This window comes from Stegodyphus dumicola, chromosome 6 (assembly GCF_044657685.1).
Source record: "Stegodyphus dumicola isolate Sdum_Otavi_A_Nest chromosome 6, ASM4465768v1".
Taxonomy (NCBI): domain Eukaryota; kingdom Metazoa; phylum Arthropoda; class Arachnida; order Araneae; family Eresidae; genus Stegodyphus; species Stegodyphus dumicola.
This window is the reverse complement of record NC_140773.1, coordinates 66,908,921-66,928,484: the sequence shown is the minus strand read 5'-3', so window position 1 is coordinate 66,928,484 and position 19,564 is coordinate 66,908,921. Positions and strand designations below refer to the sequence as shown.

General features: G+C 31.3%; 1 protein-coding gene across 4 annotated transcripts in view; it reads left to right on the top strand.

Annotated features, from left to right (window-relative positions):
• LOC118201222 (transmembrane protein 184B-like) overlaps positions 1-18,083 on the top strand; it is a 106,994-nt gene extending 88,911 nt beyond the window's left edge. For 3 of the 4 annotated variants that reach the window (XM_035373276.2, XM_085818462.1, XM_035373277.2), the window contains exon 10: positions 8,124-18,083. The gene's annotated coding sequence lies outside the window, so the exon portion shown is untranslated. Of the gene's footprint in view, positions 1-6,257; positions 6,835-8,123 lie in introns of those variants that run through there. The other variant, XM_085818464.1, reaches the window with a different exon arrangement.
• Positions 18,084-19,564: the final 1,481 nt, after the last annotated feature.

Genomic DNA, 19,564 nt, shown 5'->3' with positions numbered 1-19,564 from the left:
TGCAACTTAAACAATTAAAATGAAATTCGAAAAAGAAAAAATGGTGACTTTTTTTCCCTCTCACGGGAAAGGAAACTAGGTTGCCATATATTAAGAAGTTCGCCAAGTGAAGTATTCTTGGCGCAAACTGACAAAAAAGTGCCAACATAAATTTGTGAATTTCTCCGTAAATTTCGCTCCAAATTTTACAAAATTTCATATTTAGGCGTAATTTGATTCGTAGAATCGAAATATGTAAAAAAATTGGTATGTTATTTCAGAAAAAGTCTGATTTTGTGTCAAAATACCTATGTTAGAATAGTGCTATATATAAATCTAATATATATCCTAAATCGCACTTTCAAGACATGAAGAACGCAATTTGAATTTTGTCAATTGGCCCAGTAGATCGGGAGATATAGGACTGTCCCATTTTTTTTTTGAGCAGTGTACATGGAGAACTCTTACTGTAAGTGAATAACAAGATTTTAATGAGTCTGTCCTTAAGACTTGACAGGATAAATGAATATGTGTGTGTGAATTGACCCTAGAAAAACAAGATGAGATAAACGGGATAAAACTCTGCAGGGCCTCTTGATCAGGATCTGTCAGGACCTCTTGATATTATACCCATCAGCAGGCATTTGACTTTGATTAGATGCATTGCCACAAAATAGATAATGGCTGCAACTAGAATCTCATGCTGTAATGGACTACTGTTTATGTCTTCATCCACTACATTCATGTCAGCAATCCATGGCACACAATACCACACCAGAATGATGAGATACACAACTACAACCCACACTAGTCTGGCTTCAATTAAAGGATTAAATATAGTCACTTTCTTTCCTTTTCAGCACTGTGCAGACCAAGGGGGAATAGCAGAACTAAAGGAGAGTAAAATTGGAAAACACATTTAATAATTAAAATTAAAGACTTAGTAGATCCGTGCATTTTCTATGTTTGTCCCTGGCAAGATGCTTTGTTAAAATATTGGCAGGCATTTCTGCTGTAGACATATTTAATGTCAGTTTTGCAGAAAATGAGTATCAGTATGTTTTGTTCTATATTATCTATGTAGGAAGCTTTGTTCTATCCAGAAATATGATGAATGTGAACTTACTGTCTAGGGTCTTGAAATGACGAATCCAGTTTATAGACGAATATTTAATAGAAACACGAATAGCTGCTACAAAGTACAAGGTGATTACATATGTTGCAGGAAATAGATGAGGTTATTTACAGATGAAGCAAAACTAACGTCTTTTACACATATGCGTCTTTGAATACTGTCATCGTCGTAATCCGCTCTTACCCATATCCTCCTCCTAGCAATGGCACAGTTAACTCTGTCGTAGCACTCGGGATCCAAAGGTCCTTTCTCTACGGCTTGGCGTTACATCTACTCGATGATGCATTCCCATAACTGCTTGTTCCATCCTGATAGAATGTGGCCTCGCATTCTCGTAGGACCACCATCCAAATCTAGGGATCTGAAAAATAAAATTAAAAACAAACAAACAAACAAACAAACAAACAAAAAAAAAAAAAAAAAAAGATTTTTAGTTAGTATTAGTATTGAGGGAAAAGTCATATTAAATGGTTTATTTCAGCCATCTTCCCTCATCATCTTAACATCTTCAGAAATAACGGCTTTAGCTCTTCTTCAGTGCTCTTTCAGTATTTTTTCATCTTGAACAGTCTACCTGGTATTTCCCAAACATATCTTCCTGTCTAGAACAATTCGTTTGGATTCATCTTCATATATATGTCTTCTTAAACATCATCTGGATACATTTTCTGAATGTGTGTTCTTAGATACCATCTTCTTTGGGCCGTCTTCCTTCATACGCTTCATTCTTAGATATCATCTTCATTCTTCTTAAAATAGTTCACGTCTTTAAAACAATAGTCCATTAGTCAAATCGGGAGAAATTTGTCGAGTTGGGAAAAGTCGAAATCAGGAATCATCAAAGTCGTTATTTCATTATCAAAGATTGTCTGACTATGATTTCAGGTACTAGTAAAAATACACAGTACTAGTTTTAACGGTACTTCGGAAAAACCAACCTTCTCCACGTCGTATGTGACATTAGGTTTCACCTTGGTGATTTTGTGGGGACCTAAAAACTTTGATTTTAGCTTTATACCTGGCCCTAGTTTAGTGCGCTTAACGTCATTGATCTTGTATTATGTCATTGATCTTATGTCACATCTTATGTCATTGATCTTGTATTTACGAGGGAATTATCAATTTCAATTGTAAGTCTTTTGATTCTCTTTTTGGATCTTCAGAATCTGCTTTTTCGCCTCTTTACGTAGATTTTCTCTAGTTTCGATAAAGTCCTTCTGGATTTCAGCTTCTATCAGTTCTTTGATCTTCCTGTTTTTATTCATCTTTATCTTTGTACCAAACAAAAGCTAAGGGTGTCGAATTGATACTCCTCTGAAAAGTCGAATTAATAATTTGTTGGACATTATTCACGTGTTTGTACCATTTCGTAGAGTCATCTGTAGCCAACTTAGAAATGTCCGATATGATAGTGGAGCTCAACCGTTCTGCTTGTCCATTGGCTCTTTGTAATCTTGTTGTGATTCAGGATAGATGAATATTTTCGTTAGTACAATAATCAGCAAATTCTTGAGAAGTAAATACAGTACCTCTGTCAGCTACTATATTGCAGGGATTTCCAAACAATGATTTTTGAATTTCAAGTTTAGCTATTGCTTCTTTACTAGAGGTGGTTTTAGTTGGATATAACCAAACTCTCTAACCGAATCAATAACAGCGAAAATGTATTTATAATTCTTGTTAGAACTTTCTAAAGGTCCTAAATGGTCTATGTGGTAAGTGTTTAGAGGAATATCTTCTTTAGGTAAAGGACGTAATAATCCTTCCTTCTTTCCAGATTTCTGGTTGGACATGCAGGTAATACAATTTGCAATACATTTTTCAATTTTCTCTTTCAATTTAGAGATATAAAAATATTGTTTCGCATGTTCTTCAGCACGTTTGGCAGCAAAATGACCTTGTTCATGTGTGTTTTTAATTACTTCAATTTGCATAATCTCAGGTACTACTAGTGCTTCAATTCCATTCACCATTTTGTAAAGCACGTCATTCCGCAAACAATAATCTTCATATGGCTTAGACTTCAAAACTTCTTTTATAACTTTTATATTTTCATCAGTTTCTTGAGCTTGAATTATCTTAAATGTTATACCATCTTGAATTACCATACATATAGGATTTTGACTAAGAGGATCCACATGTCTCATATGGGTACCAGATCTGTGTTCGATTGTGTAATCATAATCTTGTAACATTAATGTCCTAATCATAATCTTGTAACATTAATGTCCATCTAGATATTTTAGTGCAAATGTCTTTCTTGCACATAGTTTGTTTGAATGCATTACAATCTGTCACTATTTTAAACGGTATGCCTAATACGTACACCCTGAAATTGAAGAGCTTCTACAACTGCTTTAACCTCTAATTCGTAGCTCGAATATTTACGTTCAATGTCTGTTGTCTTCCTACTCACATAATAAACTGGATGCATCTGATTATCAATTAATTAAGGATTTCTGCAACAGAAATGCACCATAACCATCAGCACTAGCATCAGTGTGTACTTCGGTTTTTGGTTTTGGATTATAAATACACAAAACAGGTTCAGGTGTCAAGATGCCTTTCAATTCGTTAAAAGCATAAAATTCTTTAGTTTCGAATTTAAATTTAGAATCTTTCTTCAGTAAATCACTAAGCGGTTTTTCAATTAATGAATAATTAGATATAAATTTTCTAAAGTAACCAGTTAAACCTAAATAACTTTGAACATCTTGGTTTTGGAAAGTTAATTACCGCTTTCATTTTAGAAGAAGAAGGATATAATTTCCCATCTTTAGTTTTGTGCCCTAAGAATTCAATTTCGCGCTTCAAAAATTGACATTTCTTAATGCTTAGTTCCAGTCCATATTCCGATGCAGTCTGTAATACTCATTTCAATTTTTTAATTTCCAGAGCTTCATTTTTGGAAGGAATAATGATGTTGTCCATATATATTACAACAGTATTGCCTTTTAAAAGATCACGCAATATATCGTAGATATATCTTTGGGAAACACTTGGGCTATTAGCAAGACCAAACGGGACTTTCAAAAATTCATATTGTCCGTTTTGTGTCACGAAAAATGTATACTTTCTTCGTCTACTTCATGAAAAAAACCGTATTTCAAATCTATTGCGGCCTGTAATTTATCAATAACATCATCAATTAATAGCAGAGGAAAGCAATTGCAAATTTTTTTTTTATTCAGGCGCCGAAAGTCCAGACATAGTCTACACGAACCGCATTTTTTTCTACTTAGTACGATATTACTTATTATAATCAGAGCAGCTCGGTTTAATGATTTGTTTCTCTAACCATTCCGAGATCTGTTTATCAATTTCATGCTGCTCTGTGGGGGCGCAATGAACTGGAAGTTGATTTGTCAGCACTATTTACATCTTCAGGGGAGATATTTTTATTTTATTCGGCTTATGATTCTTTACTAACTGTAGTATTTCATCTCGATTCACTCCGTCTTTGTTATGATTTAAATCGATTTCCTCATCATTACAAATGCTTGTCAAATAGTTTTCTAGTTGCATTTTCTAATTTCGTCTCCTTTTTCATTCACAGTTAATTCCCCTTGCCTTATAATATCAGTACCAATGATCGCTTGTAAAAATATTTCGTTTTCTGCAATAACACAAATATTTAATCCAAATGAAGAACCATCAATTTCGAATTCACCTTCAGATCTTCTTATAGGCTTAGTTTTCCCATTACCAAACCCATTAACTGTAGATCTGTCGACTTAAGTTCAGGAGAACCTATCTTCTCGGATTAGCATTACTTGACTACCAGTATCTATTTAAGCATCAATTTGCAAATTACCTAAATTAACAGTTTTATGCATTTCTTTCTGACAAGTCTGAGTTATTGGTGATACAATTTTGGCATCTTGGATATTTTTAGGAGATATTTTATAACAATCTGCCGCTTTGTGTCCAAATGAATTGCATTTAAAACACTTAAATCCTTTACTCTTATTGTTACATGAGTCAGATTTATGACTTACTTCCACAGTTATAACACCTTGGTTCTTTACTCTTATATGGTATAGCACATGCTTTATTTTGTATGTTCGTACTTGAATAACCCTTATTCTTCTTATCTGGAATGCGAATTTTCTCATAAATGTTTAATTTCTCTTTGAATTTAGAAATAGTTTTACACCCATACAAAATAATTTTTTGCCTACTCTGATCGGGTATTCCATTGATTACATAATCAAGTATCGATGAATCATCAACAAAACCGCAACTGGCTATTTCACACATGGCAATTAAATATTCGGAAAGAGATTCACCAAGTTTTAAGTGCCATTTCTGTAATAAACTATGAAGTTGCACACTGTTTATTTTAGAACCAAATTCAGATAAAAGATTTTCTTTTAATTTGTCCCATGACATTATACCTTTCAAAGACCGAATAAATACTTTAGCAGAACAGTAAGCAATTTTTTAGCAAACACAATTTTCTGTAATTCAGAAAACTTAAATAATTTAAAAGATTCTTCTAAATCGCGAATGAAGGATTCGACCAGATATGTATCAGTGGCATTAAATTCAGAAACAGTTTCTAAGATATCACGAAAATGTATGGAAATATTGCTAGGCATTATAATGTTTTCATCCACTGAATTATTTATGGGAGGTGATTCTGATCAAACAGAATTAATATCGCCATTTTTGTCAGAATCATAAGCACTTTCATTTTCAGATAACTTATCATCATCATAACTTTCGAATTTTAGAAACTTAAAATCGCAAAGACTATTCAATATTAACTCACAGTTTTTATCTGAATTTGAATCAAAATTAAGATGTAACAAATTACACACAGAATTAAAATCATTTCCAGTAAAAGTTTAAAGTAATTTTTGTTTTGTTTCCTCAATATTAAAATCAGATTGAAAACCACAAAAGTTACGCAATCTTGCTCTATTTTTTCGATCACCTAAAGTTCCACACACAATTTGATGTAAAAGTTTAATTGACTTTGTCAGCCCCTTACTTAAAGAATTTGAATTTTTAGGGATGGAATTTAAGGTAGTCATTTTAATTCACAGTATAGTAGAACACTATTCTTAGAAGTAACAATGTGGAAATAATCTAAACAAACTTACTTTTCTTTTGTAATATTCATCATAATTCTTCCTAGGCTCATTGCAGCTGGAGCACCCATGCTTGTAGGAAGCTTTGTTCTATCCAGAAATATGATGAATGTGAACTTACTGTCTATGGGCTTGAAATGACGAATCCAATTTATGGGAAAGTCTATTTATTGGAAACATGAATAGCTGCTACAAACTATAAGGTGATTACATATGTGGCAGGAAATAGATGAGGTTATTTACAGATGAAGCAAAACTAATGTCTTTTACACATATGCATCTTTGAATACTGTCATCGTCGTAATCTGCTCTTACCCATGTCCTCCTCCTAATAATGGCACAGTTAACTCTGTTGTAGCACTCGGGATAAACAGAATATTTTCTCTGGCTGATAATGTTTGCCAGTTGCTCTTTAGTTAAAATTCTTGCAGTGCAGAAATTATATGCATAATGCAAAATATCATTTAATAAACTGAATTTTTTCATTGTTGTTAATGGTTTGTAATGTTAAATAGTATTTGTTAAATAATAGGCCTCAGATTTAGGGATTTCATCAGTTAGCAATTAAAAACTGTGCTGTCTTTGTATTTGTTTCTTTAAAATTTCTGTTTTGCACTGTATTTATTATTTGTTTGTCTGATTGTTATTTATTTCATATAGTGTGCATTATATCTTGTACAGTCAAAAGTCATTAATCCGGACTCGTCGGGACTTCGGCGATTCCGGATTATCGATTTTTCCGGATTATAGATCATCAGTTTAAATCTGGTAAGATGGCATGCAGAAATTACAAAATTAAAAATATGAAACTGTAATTTATGAAATAAAGAACAATTATGATCTAAAGGGTATCAAAATTTACAAAAAGAAAAGCTTAATACTTGTTTGTTTACTTTATTAAACATTTCTTTCAATGTAAGTTGTTTAAGTTGCTTCATTTCATGTGACAATACTTTCTCTTTAATTCTATTAAACAGACATAATTTCTTGTTTAGTTACAAAGTTCCGCTGTTTAAGTCCTATAATTGGTGTGCCGAGAATACCGACTAATTTGCCAATCGAGATGTTTTCGGTTTCAATAACCTCTGGGTCACTTTCTTCACTATCGGAAGCGAATTATAATGATGAGGAACTTGATTTAAATCATATCAAAGACGGAGTACATCGAGATGAAATACTACATTTAGTAAAGAATTATAAGCCAAATAAAATAAAAACATCTGCTCTGAAGATAAGTATAGTGCTGACAGATCAACTTCCAATTCATTGCACGCCACGGCGTTTCTCCTTCCCTGCCGCAGAGCAGCGTGAAATTGATAAACAGGTTTCGGATTTCAAAGCATACTTTCGCTTTGTAGATCCTTTACATATTAGTAAATATATATCGGAAATTCTATTTGACATAATCGAAAGTTCAAGCTTACTTCTATAAAATTGCTCTAACAGTCTGCAAAAAATAATAAGCCGGATCCAATTCAAAGATTAAGGAACAACGCAATTCTGCATCATTAACTGAATTAGATAATTTTAGCTTAGCTTATACTGTCCGTTATACATTAAACGCGTATGCGTAAACGTATTATGCGCTTGCGCACATGCAAATTCTCAGCCGTAAATATCTTACGCGAACGCGTAAACGCCTATGTGCATGCGTCAACGCGACACATGCACAGAATGTTTGTAGCTTTGAGGTCCGGATTATGGGTGTCCGAATTAACAAATTTTGACTGTATCATAAAAATTTTATTTTTATATGCTGATATATAGTTTTTTTTTTTTTTTTTTTTTTTTTGTTTTGTTGTTGTTTTTAGTTCTTCTCAACAATATTTAGCATCTTTTATGATAATTTTTTAATTTGTCTTTTTTCAATTGAAATGTTATTTTAAGGTTTCCTTTTTTCTTTCCAATTTTAGATTTCATTGTGTTGAAATTTTTAGAATTGCTGCTGCAGTCACTGGAAGATGTTGATTGATCTGATTATAAAAATCTTATTTAAATTGCTTCTAGAAGTGTGTACTTGTGAATGAATATTTGATTTTTTTAATGTAGTATTGTCTCTTAATTACATCAGCCATTATTTTACTAATATACGAACATTGTCAAGAGAAGTATACTTTCTATTCACAGTATATGCAAAATATGAGAGCTATTATAGTTCAACATGAAAGAGCTACAGTTGAGATTATTTTTTCAAGTAACATTTGATTGACTTTTGTGAAATTATATTAACTGCATGATGTAGAAGTCACTTTTAAGCCATAGTATAATACTCCTGAGATAGTATACCATGAATTTTATTTGTAAAAGCCATTCTTGTGTGAAATCTGTATTATGAATTGATTATAAGATTAGTAATAGTTTTGTATTAAAATTGTGAGTTGTGTTTTCTGTCATTTGTAACCATGCAGTTCAGTGCTATTTCGTTTCGTGAAGTACTCTTTTGTATTGTTTTAGAAGCCACTTATTACTCATTTCATATAATGCAGTCAAAAGTCGTTAATCTGGACTCGTCGGGCCTTCAGCGATTCTGGATTATCGATTTTTCCGGATTATAGATCATCAGTTTAAATCTGGTAAGATGGCATGCACAAATTATAAAATAAAAAATATGAAACCGTAATTTTATGAAATAAAGAACGATTATGATCTAAAGGGTTGACGCATGCACAGAAATTTTGAAGCTTTGAGGTCCGGATTATAGATCATTCCGGGTTATGGGTGTCCGAATTAATGACTTTTGACAGTACGAGCATCAGCTTGGTGTTTTGTGAAAAATTTTTATTCATATACATTTTAAAAAGTTAAGATCAGATATATTACTTTTTGACTGGTATAAAATAGATTAAAAGATTTACTTAAGAAATACAATTTTATGGCTAATTTGCTATTTTTGAAATAGCTTAAATTAAAAAAAAAGAAATAGCATAAAAAATTATTTCTCAGGAAGGTGATTTTTCTCAAATTGATGGAAAGGACATTGGATTAGGGGCAGTTCAGATATACAGGGATGAACAATGTCTGGAAGTCTGAAATCTTTTATATTAATAAATATTACATCTCTATGGTTAGTTATTTTGCCATAATTTGCATGACTGTTTCTACATTATGTGAAAATTCTGTGAAGTTTTATGCAGTTTTATCTTTTAGCTAAACGGTGAGATGCATTAGCCAGGAAATTGTATTTCTTTATATGTGATTGATGATACAAAAACTTATATCTAGTTTAAGTTTATTGTCAAGAAATTAATACCAGAGTTGTTTACAGATTTGTACATGATATTGCTTATAATCTAGTGCAATATTTAGTATACTACCGATGTACAATATTCAAGGATATAATGAATAACTAAATAAATATTTATCTAAGTTTACAAAGAAAATATATTGAAAGATGTAATTCATATTTATTTAATAGATGAATATGAATCTTATCAAATTTTCAATAATTTTGTTTATTAAATACACTATGCGGTTGATTTATTAGACTAAGTATTTTAACATTACTCTTTGTTATTTGTAGTTTTTTTAATGTGGTGTCATATTTGTTAGCCATTTTGGGTCCTGAAGTGAAGCTTTTTTTACTTGTGTGAGTTTTCGATAGAAATATGGATTTTTCTTTTTTATATAGCTCTGTGCATTTTGAATTCGCAGAAAAATTTATTTATAGGCCTGAAAGAAAGCATTATATATTTAAAAAATGCATGACTTTTGAATGGTGCTTTTGTCCAGGTGTATGAAAATTAAAGTTTTTATTATTAGAAAAGGCTGCATAACATTATCTATCATTATTTTTCTGATGAAAACTGCTCTAAGCCTAGGCATGACCTTTGCTGTGTTGTGCATATCATCTGTTGTTTTGTAACTTTTAACAGAACTACAGAATTTTTGTTTTATATTCTTGGTTATTTTAGCTGAGAAATGAGTGCTGCTTTTAGCGAGTATTTTAGTGAGAGTGATGGGTGCCAAAACAATATTTTAAGGAAAGAGAAGTCAATTTAACAGCATTTAAAGTCATTAAAGTAAAAAAAGGTATTTAACTGATTTCTGGAATAAATAAGGATTTTTTAAAGTGCGATAGTGATTTGTTGTTTTTAGTTTGGTGTTGATGGTTTTATTATTAACCATAGAGAATATGAGTGAAAATTTTGTATTTTTTTTTTTTTTATAAAACCACGTATCTTTATGCAAATTTTAAAGTAAGAGAAATTATTTCCTCATTACTGCTATATGTGCTTGTTTATAATGAATTTGCATGGGGTTGTGTGAATTAGCATTTTCTGATTTGCTCTAGGTATAATATAGATGAATTGTTTATAAAATGAACCTTAAGTTTTGCATCATAAATCTTGCTAATGTAGAAAATGCATTTCCAGTAATTTGATACATATTTTTGATATGAATATAAAAATTCATTAATATATCATTTGCAATAGGTGCCATTTTTCTAGGCATTTAAAATTAATAGAACAAACATGTAAACAGTTTAGGGGAATGGGATGAGATCATATTTTAAATCCATTTTTAAACATATCTTGTCAATATAAAGGTTTGAAAGCATGTTTATCTGTTTTGAATAATAATAATTCACAGTTAAAGGCAAACATAATTTATGCATATTTTAATCAAATAGTTAATAAATCTCAAGCATAATTGTGTTAAATTTTAAATTAAAGATCTGAGTAAGTTTCAGATTAGTTCACACTAAATGTCCAGTAGCATTTAAAGTAAAAATGTTAAATTATAGCATTTATATTCTAAAATATATAAGGTTCTTGGTTTACAGTCTCTTTATCTAAGGATATAATTTCAGCTTCTTTGAACCCTGCTATTATTGACAATGTTTTTACCGATTTCCACGCACTTCCTACCCACTTTGCAACTTCGTTATAAGGTACTTTACCCATTTTACCGCTTTTGGTATACGTCCTTCACTCATCCAACACTCCCACCGCTTTCGGACTTCAGCTTTGGAGGATTTATTACCTGACAAATCTAATGGTTGTAAGATTTTTGTCAAAACACCAGGAATTATTGCTAAATCATAGACAATTTTTGACATCTGGTTTTCACTGACTCGAGTAAATAAGCACGCATGGAATCCATTATCAATAACCCTTTTGGTTGGAAAAAAGATCCCTTACGACACTGCCAAACTTTTTGTAGCCACTCATGCATGATTGTTTTGCACATCCAGCCATTCTCGTTTGCACAAATAATTACGTCATTAGGAAAATCTCCCTTCGGAATAGTCCTTCGTTTAAAAATTATCATCGGCTTTAGCTTGTAGCAGTTTGCGGCACAAGCTAACACACATGTAAATGATGTGCTTTTTCATGCCCCATCATAAGCAGATACAGTTTTTGCACCAATTTCATCAATAGTTCTGTTTGCAGGAGGGTCGAAAGCTAACGGCATTTCATCTATATTTATTATCTGTGACCGAAGAAGTTTTTTTTGTCAATAATATCTGTCACATATTTTAGAAAAGATGCCTTATTATCTTGCCAATTCATTGCCCAGTAATTATTGCTCGACTGTTGTTCTAGTATGCACAGAAATATTTTTTCTTTTCATAAATCTGCTACACCAGCAAGGCCCTCCTTTGAAATCATTTATGTTCATTTGTTTTGCTATAAATTTTGCTTGTAAGCGAATTTTTACAGTCAAAATTGCCATTCCCTTTCCTTGTTGCTCCTTTATCCAGTTTACAAGATTGACCTCTAGATTCGGCCACCTTACAGTACCACTTCTTTTGTCTCGTTTCTGTTGTGGCATATTTTTAAGAAGTTCTTTTTCAGTTCTCCAATGTCGAATATATCTCTCATCCACTTCAAACTCTCGAGCTGCTGCTCTATTTCCAATTTTTACATTAAGCTTAAAGCCAGCAGTATAGCTTCTGTGCCGTTTAGGTGACATTTTCAAAAATTTTCCGCTCCCTTCTTACTTAAAAACTGTTCACCAAGTACTTGTACGCAAACTGATGGGATCTGTATCTGGCAGAATGCCAAGAAAAATCAATTCGTGCTGAACGGGAAATTCGGAAATTCGGATTTATGAATTCAGAGTTCGTTATTGGGAGGCAGGTGGTGTCGTGTCCGCCTTTGAAAAATATTGCAGGAAAGGCAGCGCTGGGGAGAGGTTGGGTCCTGGAAGATCTATCGAATGGCAGAGGAGAGAGACTGTTCAAACTGATGAGAATGTTGATTTGAAAGGGGGAAGAATGTTATTGTTCTGAGATCCCGTTTAGGGTGAATAAGGCATGTAAGTCCGTTCATGGGAAAGAATGTAAGCAAAATAACGTTCGCAAAAAACAAATGAGTGGTCTTTTGCGTGGGAACAGCACCAGTCTATGTACAATGACAGGGCCATCCAAACGATGTACAATGACCATCATAGGAAACATATTATTTTTAGTGCACATAAACGGCGCATGGTTACAAACGCCGTATCTGTTGAAAATTTTAAGTTTTAAACACGTAAACGTCGCAGCATTTCTTCCGGAAATTATGGTATTTTATTTTAAGTTGTTAAAGTTTTTGTATAGAGCACCAGCTGTACTGATTGATTTCCCAGGATAATAAACGTTTGAAAGTGGATAACATACACTTAAACTGAAATAATTACACATTATAATGAAGCTCCTGTTTCTGAGAGGGTTTCTTTTGTATTAATAATTAAACATGCATTTATAGGATTATTTTCTATATATGTGTGTGTGACATACTTGTGTAGGAAATGTAATTGCCTTCTTATATACATATGTATGATTATACTAAAAGAGAATAAGTGCCAGAATGAGCAAAGTAAAGCATCAGTTATGAAACATAAATAAGCTTTTTAGAAAAATGAGATTGATTAGTTTTTTTAGAATTTGAAAATTGTTGGGGCTGATATTTTGGATTTGCATAGGATGACAGAAAAATGCATTAATAACAACTGAAAGTTAGTTATGACTAGGTAAAAATAAAATAAAGCTGTGTTTTCTTTTAACAACTGGCGATGGCGCAACTTATTATAAGCAGTAAAATCAGTTTTTGGTTTCGGTTTCGTTAATTATGGCAAAGCACACTAGGTCTGTCTGCCGGTTTTTGATTCTTTATGTTATGCTGTGAGAATTTTCTTGTCAATATTGTAGGTGATATTAAAGCAAAAGGTACACTGTGGAGAAAAAAAAGGAGGGAACGGTTCTATATCTCATGTTCCACTGCGCATGTTGACGAAATTCAAATTGCGTTTTTCATGTTTCAAACGCACGACTTACGATATATATCAGATTTATATAGCGTTGTTCTAATATAGGTATTTTGACACAAAATTGGACATCCCAATTTTTTCCATATTTCGATTCTACGACTCAATGTCTGAGTCTGAATATTAAATTTTATAAAATTTGGTGCAAAATTTGTGGAGAAATCAAAAAATTTATTTTGGCAAGATTTTTTTCAGTTTGCACCAAGAATAATTAATTCACTTGGCCAACTTCTTAATTTTTGGCAACCTATTTTTCTTTGCTTTTTTTTAAATTGCAAACGAGCAGGGAAAAAGTCATCGTTCATTAATTTTAAATAATTTTAACAAAGTGCGTAAACCACGTTTGGCATTATTATCGCTTATAATAAATAGTTATAAGCATTATTATCGCTTATAATAAAATATCTACTTCAAAATGTGCCAGTATGTAAATTCACATACAGTCAAAAGTCGTTAATCCGGACATCAAAGCTACAAACTTTCTGCGCATGCGTTCACGCGTGCGCACAGGCGTTTACGAGAGCGCATAAGACCGTTAAGCTGCGAATATGTTTGTGCGCATGCGCGTTTAATGTGTAACGGAGTTACACGCTAAGCTAAAGTTATCTAATTCAGTTAATGTTGCAGATTGCGTTGTTCTTTAATCTTCGAATTGGATCCGGCTTATTACTTTTTGCAGACTGTTAGAGCAATTTTATAAAAGTAAGCTTGAACTTTCGAGTATGTCAAATAGAATTTCCGATATATATTTACTACAAAGCGAAAGTATGTTTTGAAATCCGAAATCTGTTTATCAATTTCACGCTGCTCTGCGGCAGAGGGGGGGGGGCAGAAACGTCATTATTAGATTATGATAGATTAGAAAGATTATGTCAAATAGAATTTCCGATATATATTTACTAATATGTAATTTGTATCTACAAAGCGAAAGTATGTTTTGAAATCCGAAATCTGTTTATCAATTTCACGCTGCGGATTGGAAATTGATCTGTCAACACTATCCTTATCTTCAGAGCAGATGTTTTTATTTTATTTGGTTTATAATTCCGTACTAAGTGTAGTATTTCATCTCGATATACTCCGTCTTTGATATGATTTAAATCAAGTTCCTCGTCATTATAATTCGCTTCCGATAGTGAAGAAAGTGACCCAGAGGTTATTGAAAACGAAAACATTTCGATTGACAAATTAGTCGGTCAACACAGCAATTATAGGACTTGAACAGCGGAACTTTGTAACTAAACAAGAAATTATGTCTGTTTAATAGAATTAAAGAGAAAGTATTATCACATGAAACGAAGCAACTTACATTGAAGGAAATGTTTAATAAAGTAAACAAATATTAAGCTTTTTCTTTTTGTAAACTTTGATACCCTTTAGATCATAATTGTTCTTTATTTCATAAATTACGGTTTCATATTTTTAATTTTGTAATTTCTGCATGCCATCTTACCAGATTTAAACTGATGATCTATAATCCGGAAAAATCGATAATCCGGAATCGCCGAAGTCCCGACGAGTCCGGATTAACGACTTTTGACTGTATATGCTGTCCGGATATGACTTTTGACTGTTATGACTAATGCTTTGCAGGTATGCTTAGAAATAAATCTACTTTAAGATGAGGGTAAAAATTTTATAGATTATAATTCAAATTTTTTTCGAAAAATTTATCAAAATGATTTAAAAATACAAATTTTAAAACTAACTTATAAAAAATGGGTGAATTTTGTTTGCAATGAACCTAAATTTCGAAAAGTGAAAGGAAGAATCAAATAAGTTTAATAAAAAACAGAGATTAATAAATACATACCAAATTCAATTAACATTGAGGAGCTAAAACTTTGAAAGGTAATTTTTTAGAAACCACTGGTGCAATTTTTCCAGAACTTAGCAGTTGTCGAATCGAAATATGGAAAAAATTGGCATGGCATTTCAGAAAATGTCTGATTTTGTGTCAAAATACCTATATTAGAACAATGCTGTATACAAATCTAATATATATCCTAAGTTGCGCTTTTGAGACAGGAAAAAAGCAATTTGAATATCGTCAATCGGCCCAGTAATACAGGAGATATAGAACTGCGCCCCTTTTTTTTTGTGTGTGTTTGCAGTGTACATTATAAATATGTTATTGTGCAAACATGAGCAATGTTTTAGCTTCTCTTTTCCTTTTAGTTTGAATGCTAATTTTTCTTTGCATGATTAGTATTATGTAAAAAAAGGAAGCTAAACTAATTATAAATTGGAATAGATTATATCGATTGGAAATTATAACTAACGAGTATTTTTTAGGATAAACCACTTAAATTAAAAGCTGTCTATGTTAATCTGTATAAATATCTCCTTATTAAAAAAATTGTGAAAGAGTGAAATTAACAGTATTTGAATTTGGCTATGAGAAAACATTTGTGCACTTTTTATAGAAAAAATGTATGAAGTAAATCATGCAGGATAGTTATGCTGTAATGAGCATGTAGTTAAAATATCCTTTTAACATCTGATGTAATGTTTGAGCAAAAAGGTTTGTGCTTTCATCAGAAACAGATCTCTGCCATGCTACAACTGTCTTATTTGCCAGATACTTCACCTTTTGATTTCACTTCTGTTTCCAAAATATTTCTATATTAATGATATTTTCAGAAAATTAAAACTATCAAAAACAGCATGATGACTACACGTATGACAGAAAGTTTTCTTCTAATGCTTCAACATATGTGAGGAGTATTACATTGAATGCTACTTCAGAAGTGAATAGGTAATAATGTTTCACATTTCAAGTAAACTTAACCTATAGGAATTTTCCATGAATTTTATAATCAGAGGTTTATAATTTTGTGTCTACAGTATGTCCCAAATAAAATGCAACCGAACTTTATTATGTATTGGCTAAAATGAAATGCTAAGATAAAAAGGTATTATTATGTAAGTGCCAATGTACGAATGTTAATGTAGTTATATCTAGGGAGTTGAGAGTTGTTATTCTGGATTACACAGTATAAATTTAGAAACAAATTTTTGTATTTGCAAGCATCAGATAAGAGATCAATCAAGCTTTTAGTGAAAAATGAAATGAGGAATTTACATCATACCAAAGTCTGAATTGAATGCATATAAATGATAATAAAATTTCATTGTTTGCCCCATTTATTTTAAATATTGATTTTCCTCTGTCTTGGGTTGTGTTTTATTCTAGGCTATATTGTTTAAAAAATCTTTTTGCGAGAGGCTTTTATATATATATATATATTTTTAAATACAGTTTTAAATAATGTTCAGATTTTTTTTTCAATATACTTATTTAAATTAAATAGATACATTATTATGTATGTATGATTTGCATACACAATTGGTCCAAAAGTTCACAAAAACTTTAAGGTTATATCTAAACAAAATTAAGTCATATTTGCACATTTGTATATGAATTTTTGGCTGTGAATTCTACATTTGTGTACTAGAGATGGAGAGCATTGTTTGCCAGAAATAGTGTTGGTAGATGTGAGTCATTGCCAGTTGAGTTATTGATGTTCAGGGTGGAAGATGTTTTTGAGGAGAAGGGCACAGCAACCACATCAGTCATTTCATATTGATTTCCTCCTTCAGTGTTATTTCTAATCCTTATGTACGAAAGCTGTGCAGTGTATGACTTCGAACGTCACATTAATCCTTGAGAATTCTTTTTTTTTTTTTTTTTTTAAATAATCATTCATTTAGTGAGGGTTATATTGCTGTGGATGGAATTAACTTCCTCTGAAATTGTGAACATTTATTTTGTTTAATGAATATGTTGTATTACTTTATTGCATTTTTTTGTCTATTTTTCTGCATTTGCAGCCACATCTTCCTCCATCAGAATAATTAATTTTTTAATGCCTAACCTACTCTTAAAGTTTGTCTGTAAACTTTTGGATCATCCTGTATATAATGCATATATACAAATAAAATTTTAGTACCAATTTATCAACTTTTAATTATTTGATTTTTATTTAGCTCTTTGAATAGTAATATGAAGATATTTATTTATTTTTGGTCAGTATCATATTAATAAATGCTTATCTTTCAATCTAATAGAAAGTTCCTGTGAAATTTTTATATGAGGCACTGTAAATTATTATGGTCACAGCTGTTTTCAATATGCACTAAGCTTGTAAAACACATGGCTTTTGCAACTATTCTTGTTTACATGTATAAGCTCAAAAATAATTTTAAAAAAGTAATATGATACTTTTACAGTTTTGATATTGGAATGATTACTTTGCTGTAATATATGAATGAGTTGAGGTAATATATATGTACATAAAATATAATGTAAATACAGATTATATATCTTTTTTTTTTCTTTGTATTAAAAGTGGTATTTTTCCTCTTTAATTGTACAATACCTGTGCACTATGTGAAGTTTTTCCTGTGTGTCACAGTTTTCTGTTTGTTTTATGGTATTTACTGCCATGTAAGTCTGATGTTTTACTTTTATCTGAAATACCGCTTTTAATAACTTATTGTAATTGAAATATTTGCTTTTTTTATAGTGAGTTTTGTGTCATATTATGATGCTGTCATACATATTATTTGTGATGAATAAGCTTTTGCTTTGAAATAAATTATGAAGTACCCTTTTCTAATATTTGTTGTGAATTCAATATTTGATATTATAGGTATATTATAAGCATATTATAATGTAATTATTTTAATTAGAACATGCAGATAATTCTGAATTTTTTTCACGATTTTCAGAAGCATTTTTTATGGCCAGAAAATTTTTATGTGTAAAACCTGCTGTTTTTGAGATGATAAAAACAGGATAATGTCATCTAATTTATAGGGCATAAATGCTAGTATAAAGCATATATGCTAGCTTTTATGTATTGTACATATGAGTGCACATGCACATTTTCAGAGTATTTTACAAATATGCTGGTGAATAGAATTTTTATTTGTATTTAAACATCTAAAATAGTTATTTTCAGGAATATATTGAGAAATTTTTCCAAAATTTTCAGTTTTTATTGCGAAGGAGAAAAGTGGCTTTGGTTTTTGATGACAGTAGCCAGGAAGATGGCTAATGATCATGAAAAATGTAATTATTGCCCTAAACTATAACTTATATCAAAATCTGTGAAAGTTTCAGATTCCCCCCCCCCTCCTAAGTGATATTGATGTAGAATCGTATTAATGCTTTGTAGCTAAGTTTATAAATAATTCTTAATTTAATTAACATTAATTAAAGTGTACCTATGAAATATTTTATGCTTTTTTTATGAAGGTTTTGTATATGTATTTGTATTTCACGAGCATAGCTTCCATAATCTAATAAGTAAGTAATGAGACTAAGTTTATAAAATAAAAATCAAGGGCACTGCATGTTTTCTATTCAAAATGTGTCTTTTTTTTTTTTTTTTTTTTTTTTTTTTTGCACCTTTATAGTGAAAGGCACAATTTAACAAAGCCTGAAATTATCTGTCTGAGTCTTGTGGTATTGCCCCAAAACTCAGTGTAACACTCCTCTAGATGTCTTCATCATCATCAAAAAGACATTCTTTCAATGGCTGCTTCAACTTTTGGGCAACTTCTCTTCTCTAACAGCAACTTGGCTTCTTCATTATGTTATACAGTAGAACCCCACAACCACACCCATTTAGGTTCGTGAAGGTGTTCAGATGATGAGTGCCAAGAGAACTCAAAAGGGAAAGCATTCTACTCTAATATGTTTAATAGAGATGATTCCAAACTGCGAGGAAACAACAGCTGTGTTGATGTTAATACATGATCTAGGAATAAAAAGGACTGTTGTTTGACCAAAAATTCTTTACTGCTTACTGAGTAATAATGCTTTATTATAAAGAAGAAACTAGCTGCTACATGCTGAATACTCAAGTAAAAGTTCTCTTTTGTAAGGAAGTATTTTAATTATTTAAAAAAAAATCCTGCATTTTAATTTATTGGGCTAGTTTTTTAATGGCAGTATGAGAGAATGGCCATTGTGGTTGAAAACAGTACAATTAAGTTGCATATTTAATCGTGGAAGATGCAACTGAGGAAGTTGAACACTCCTTAAAAGCAACCGTCTCAAATGAAAAAATAATTTCATTGAAGATAATCTGCA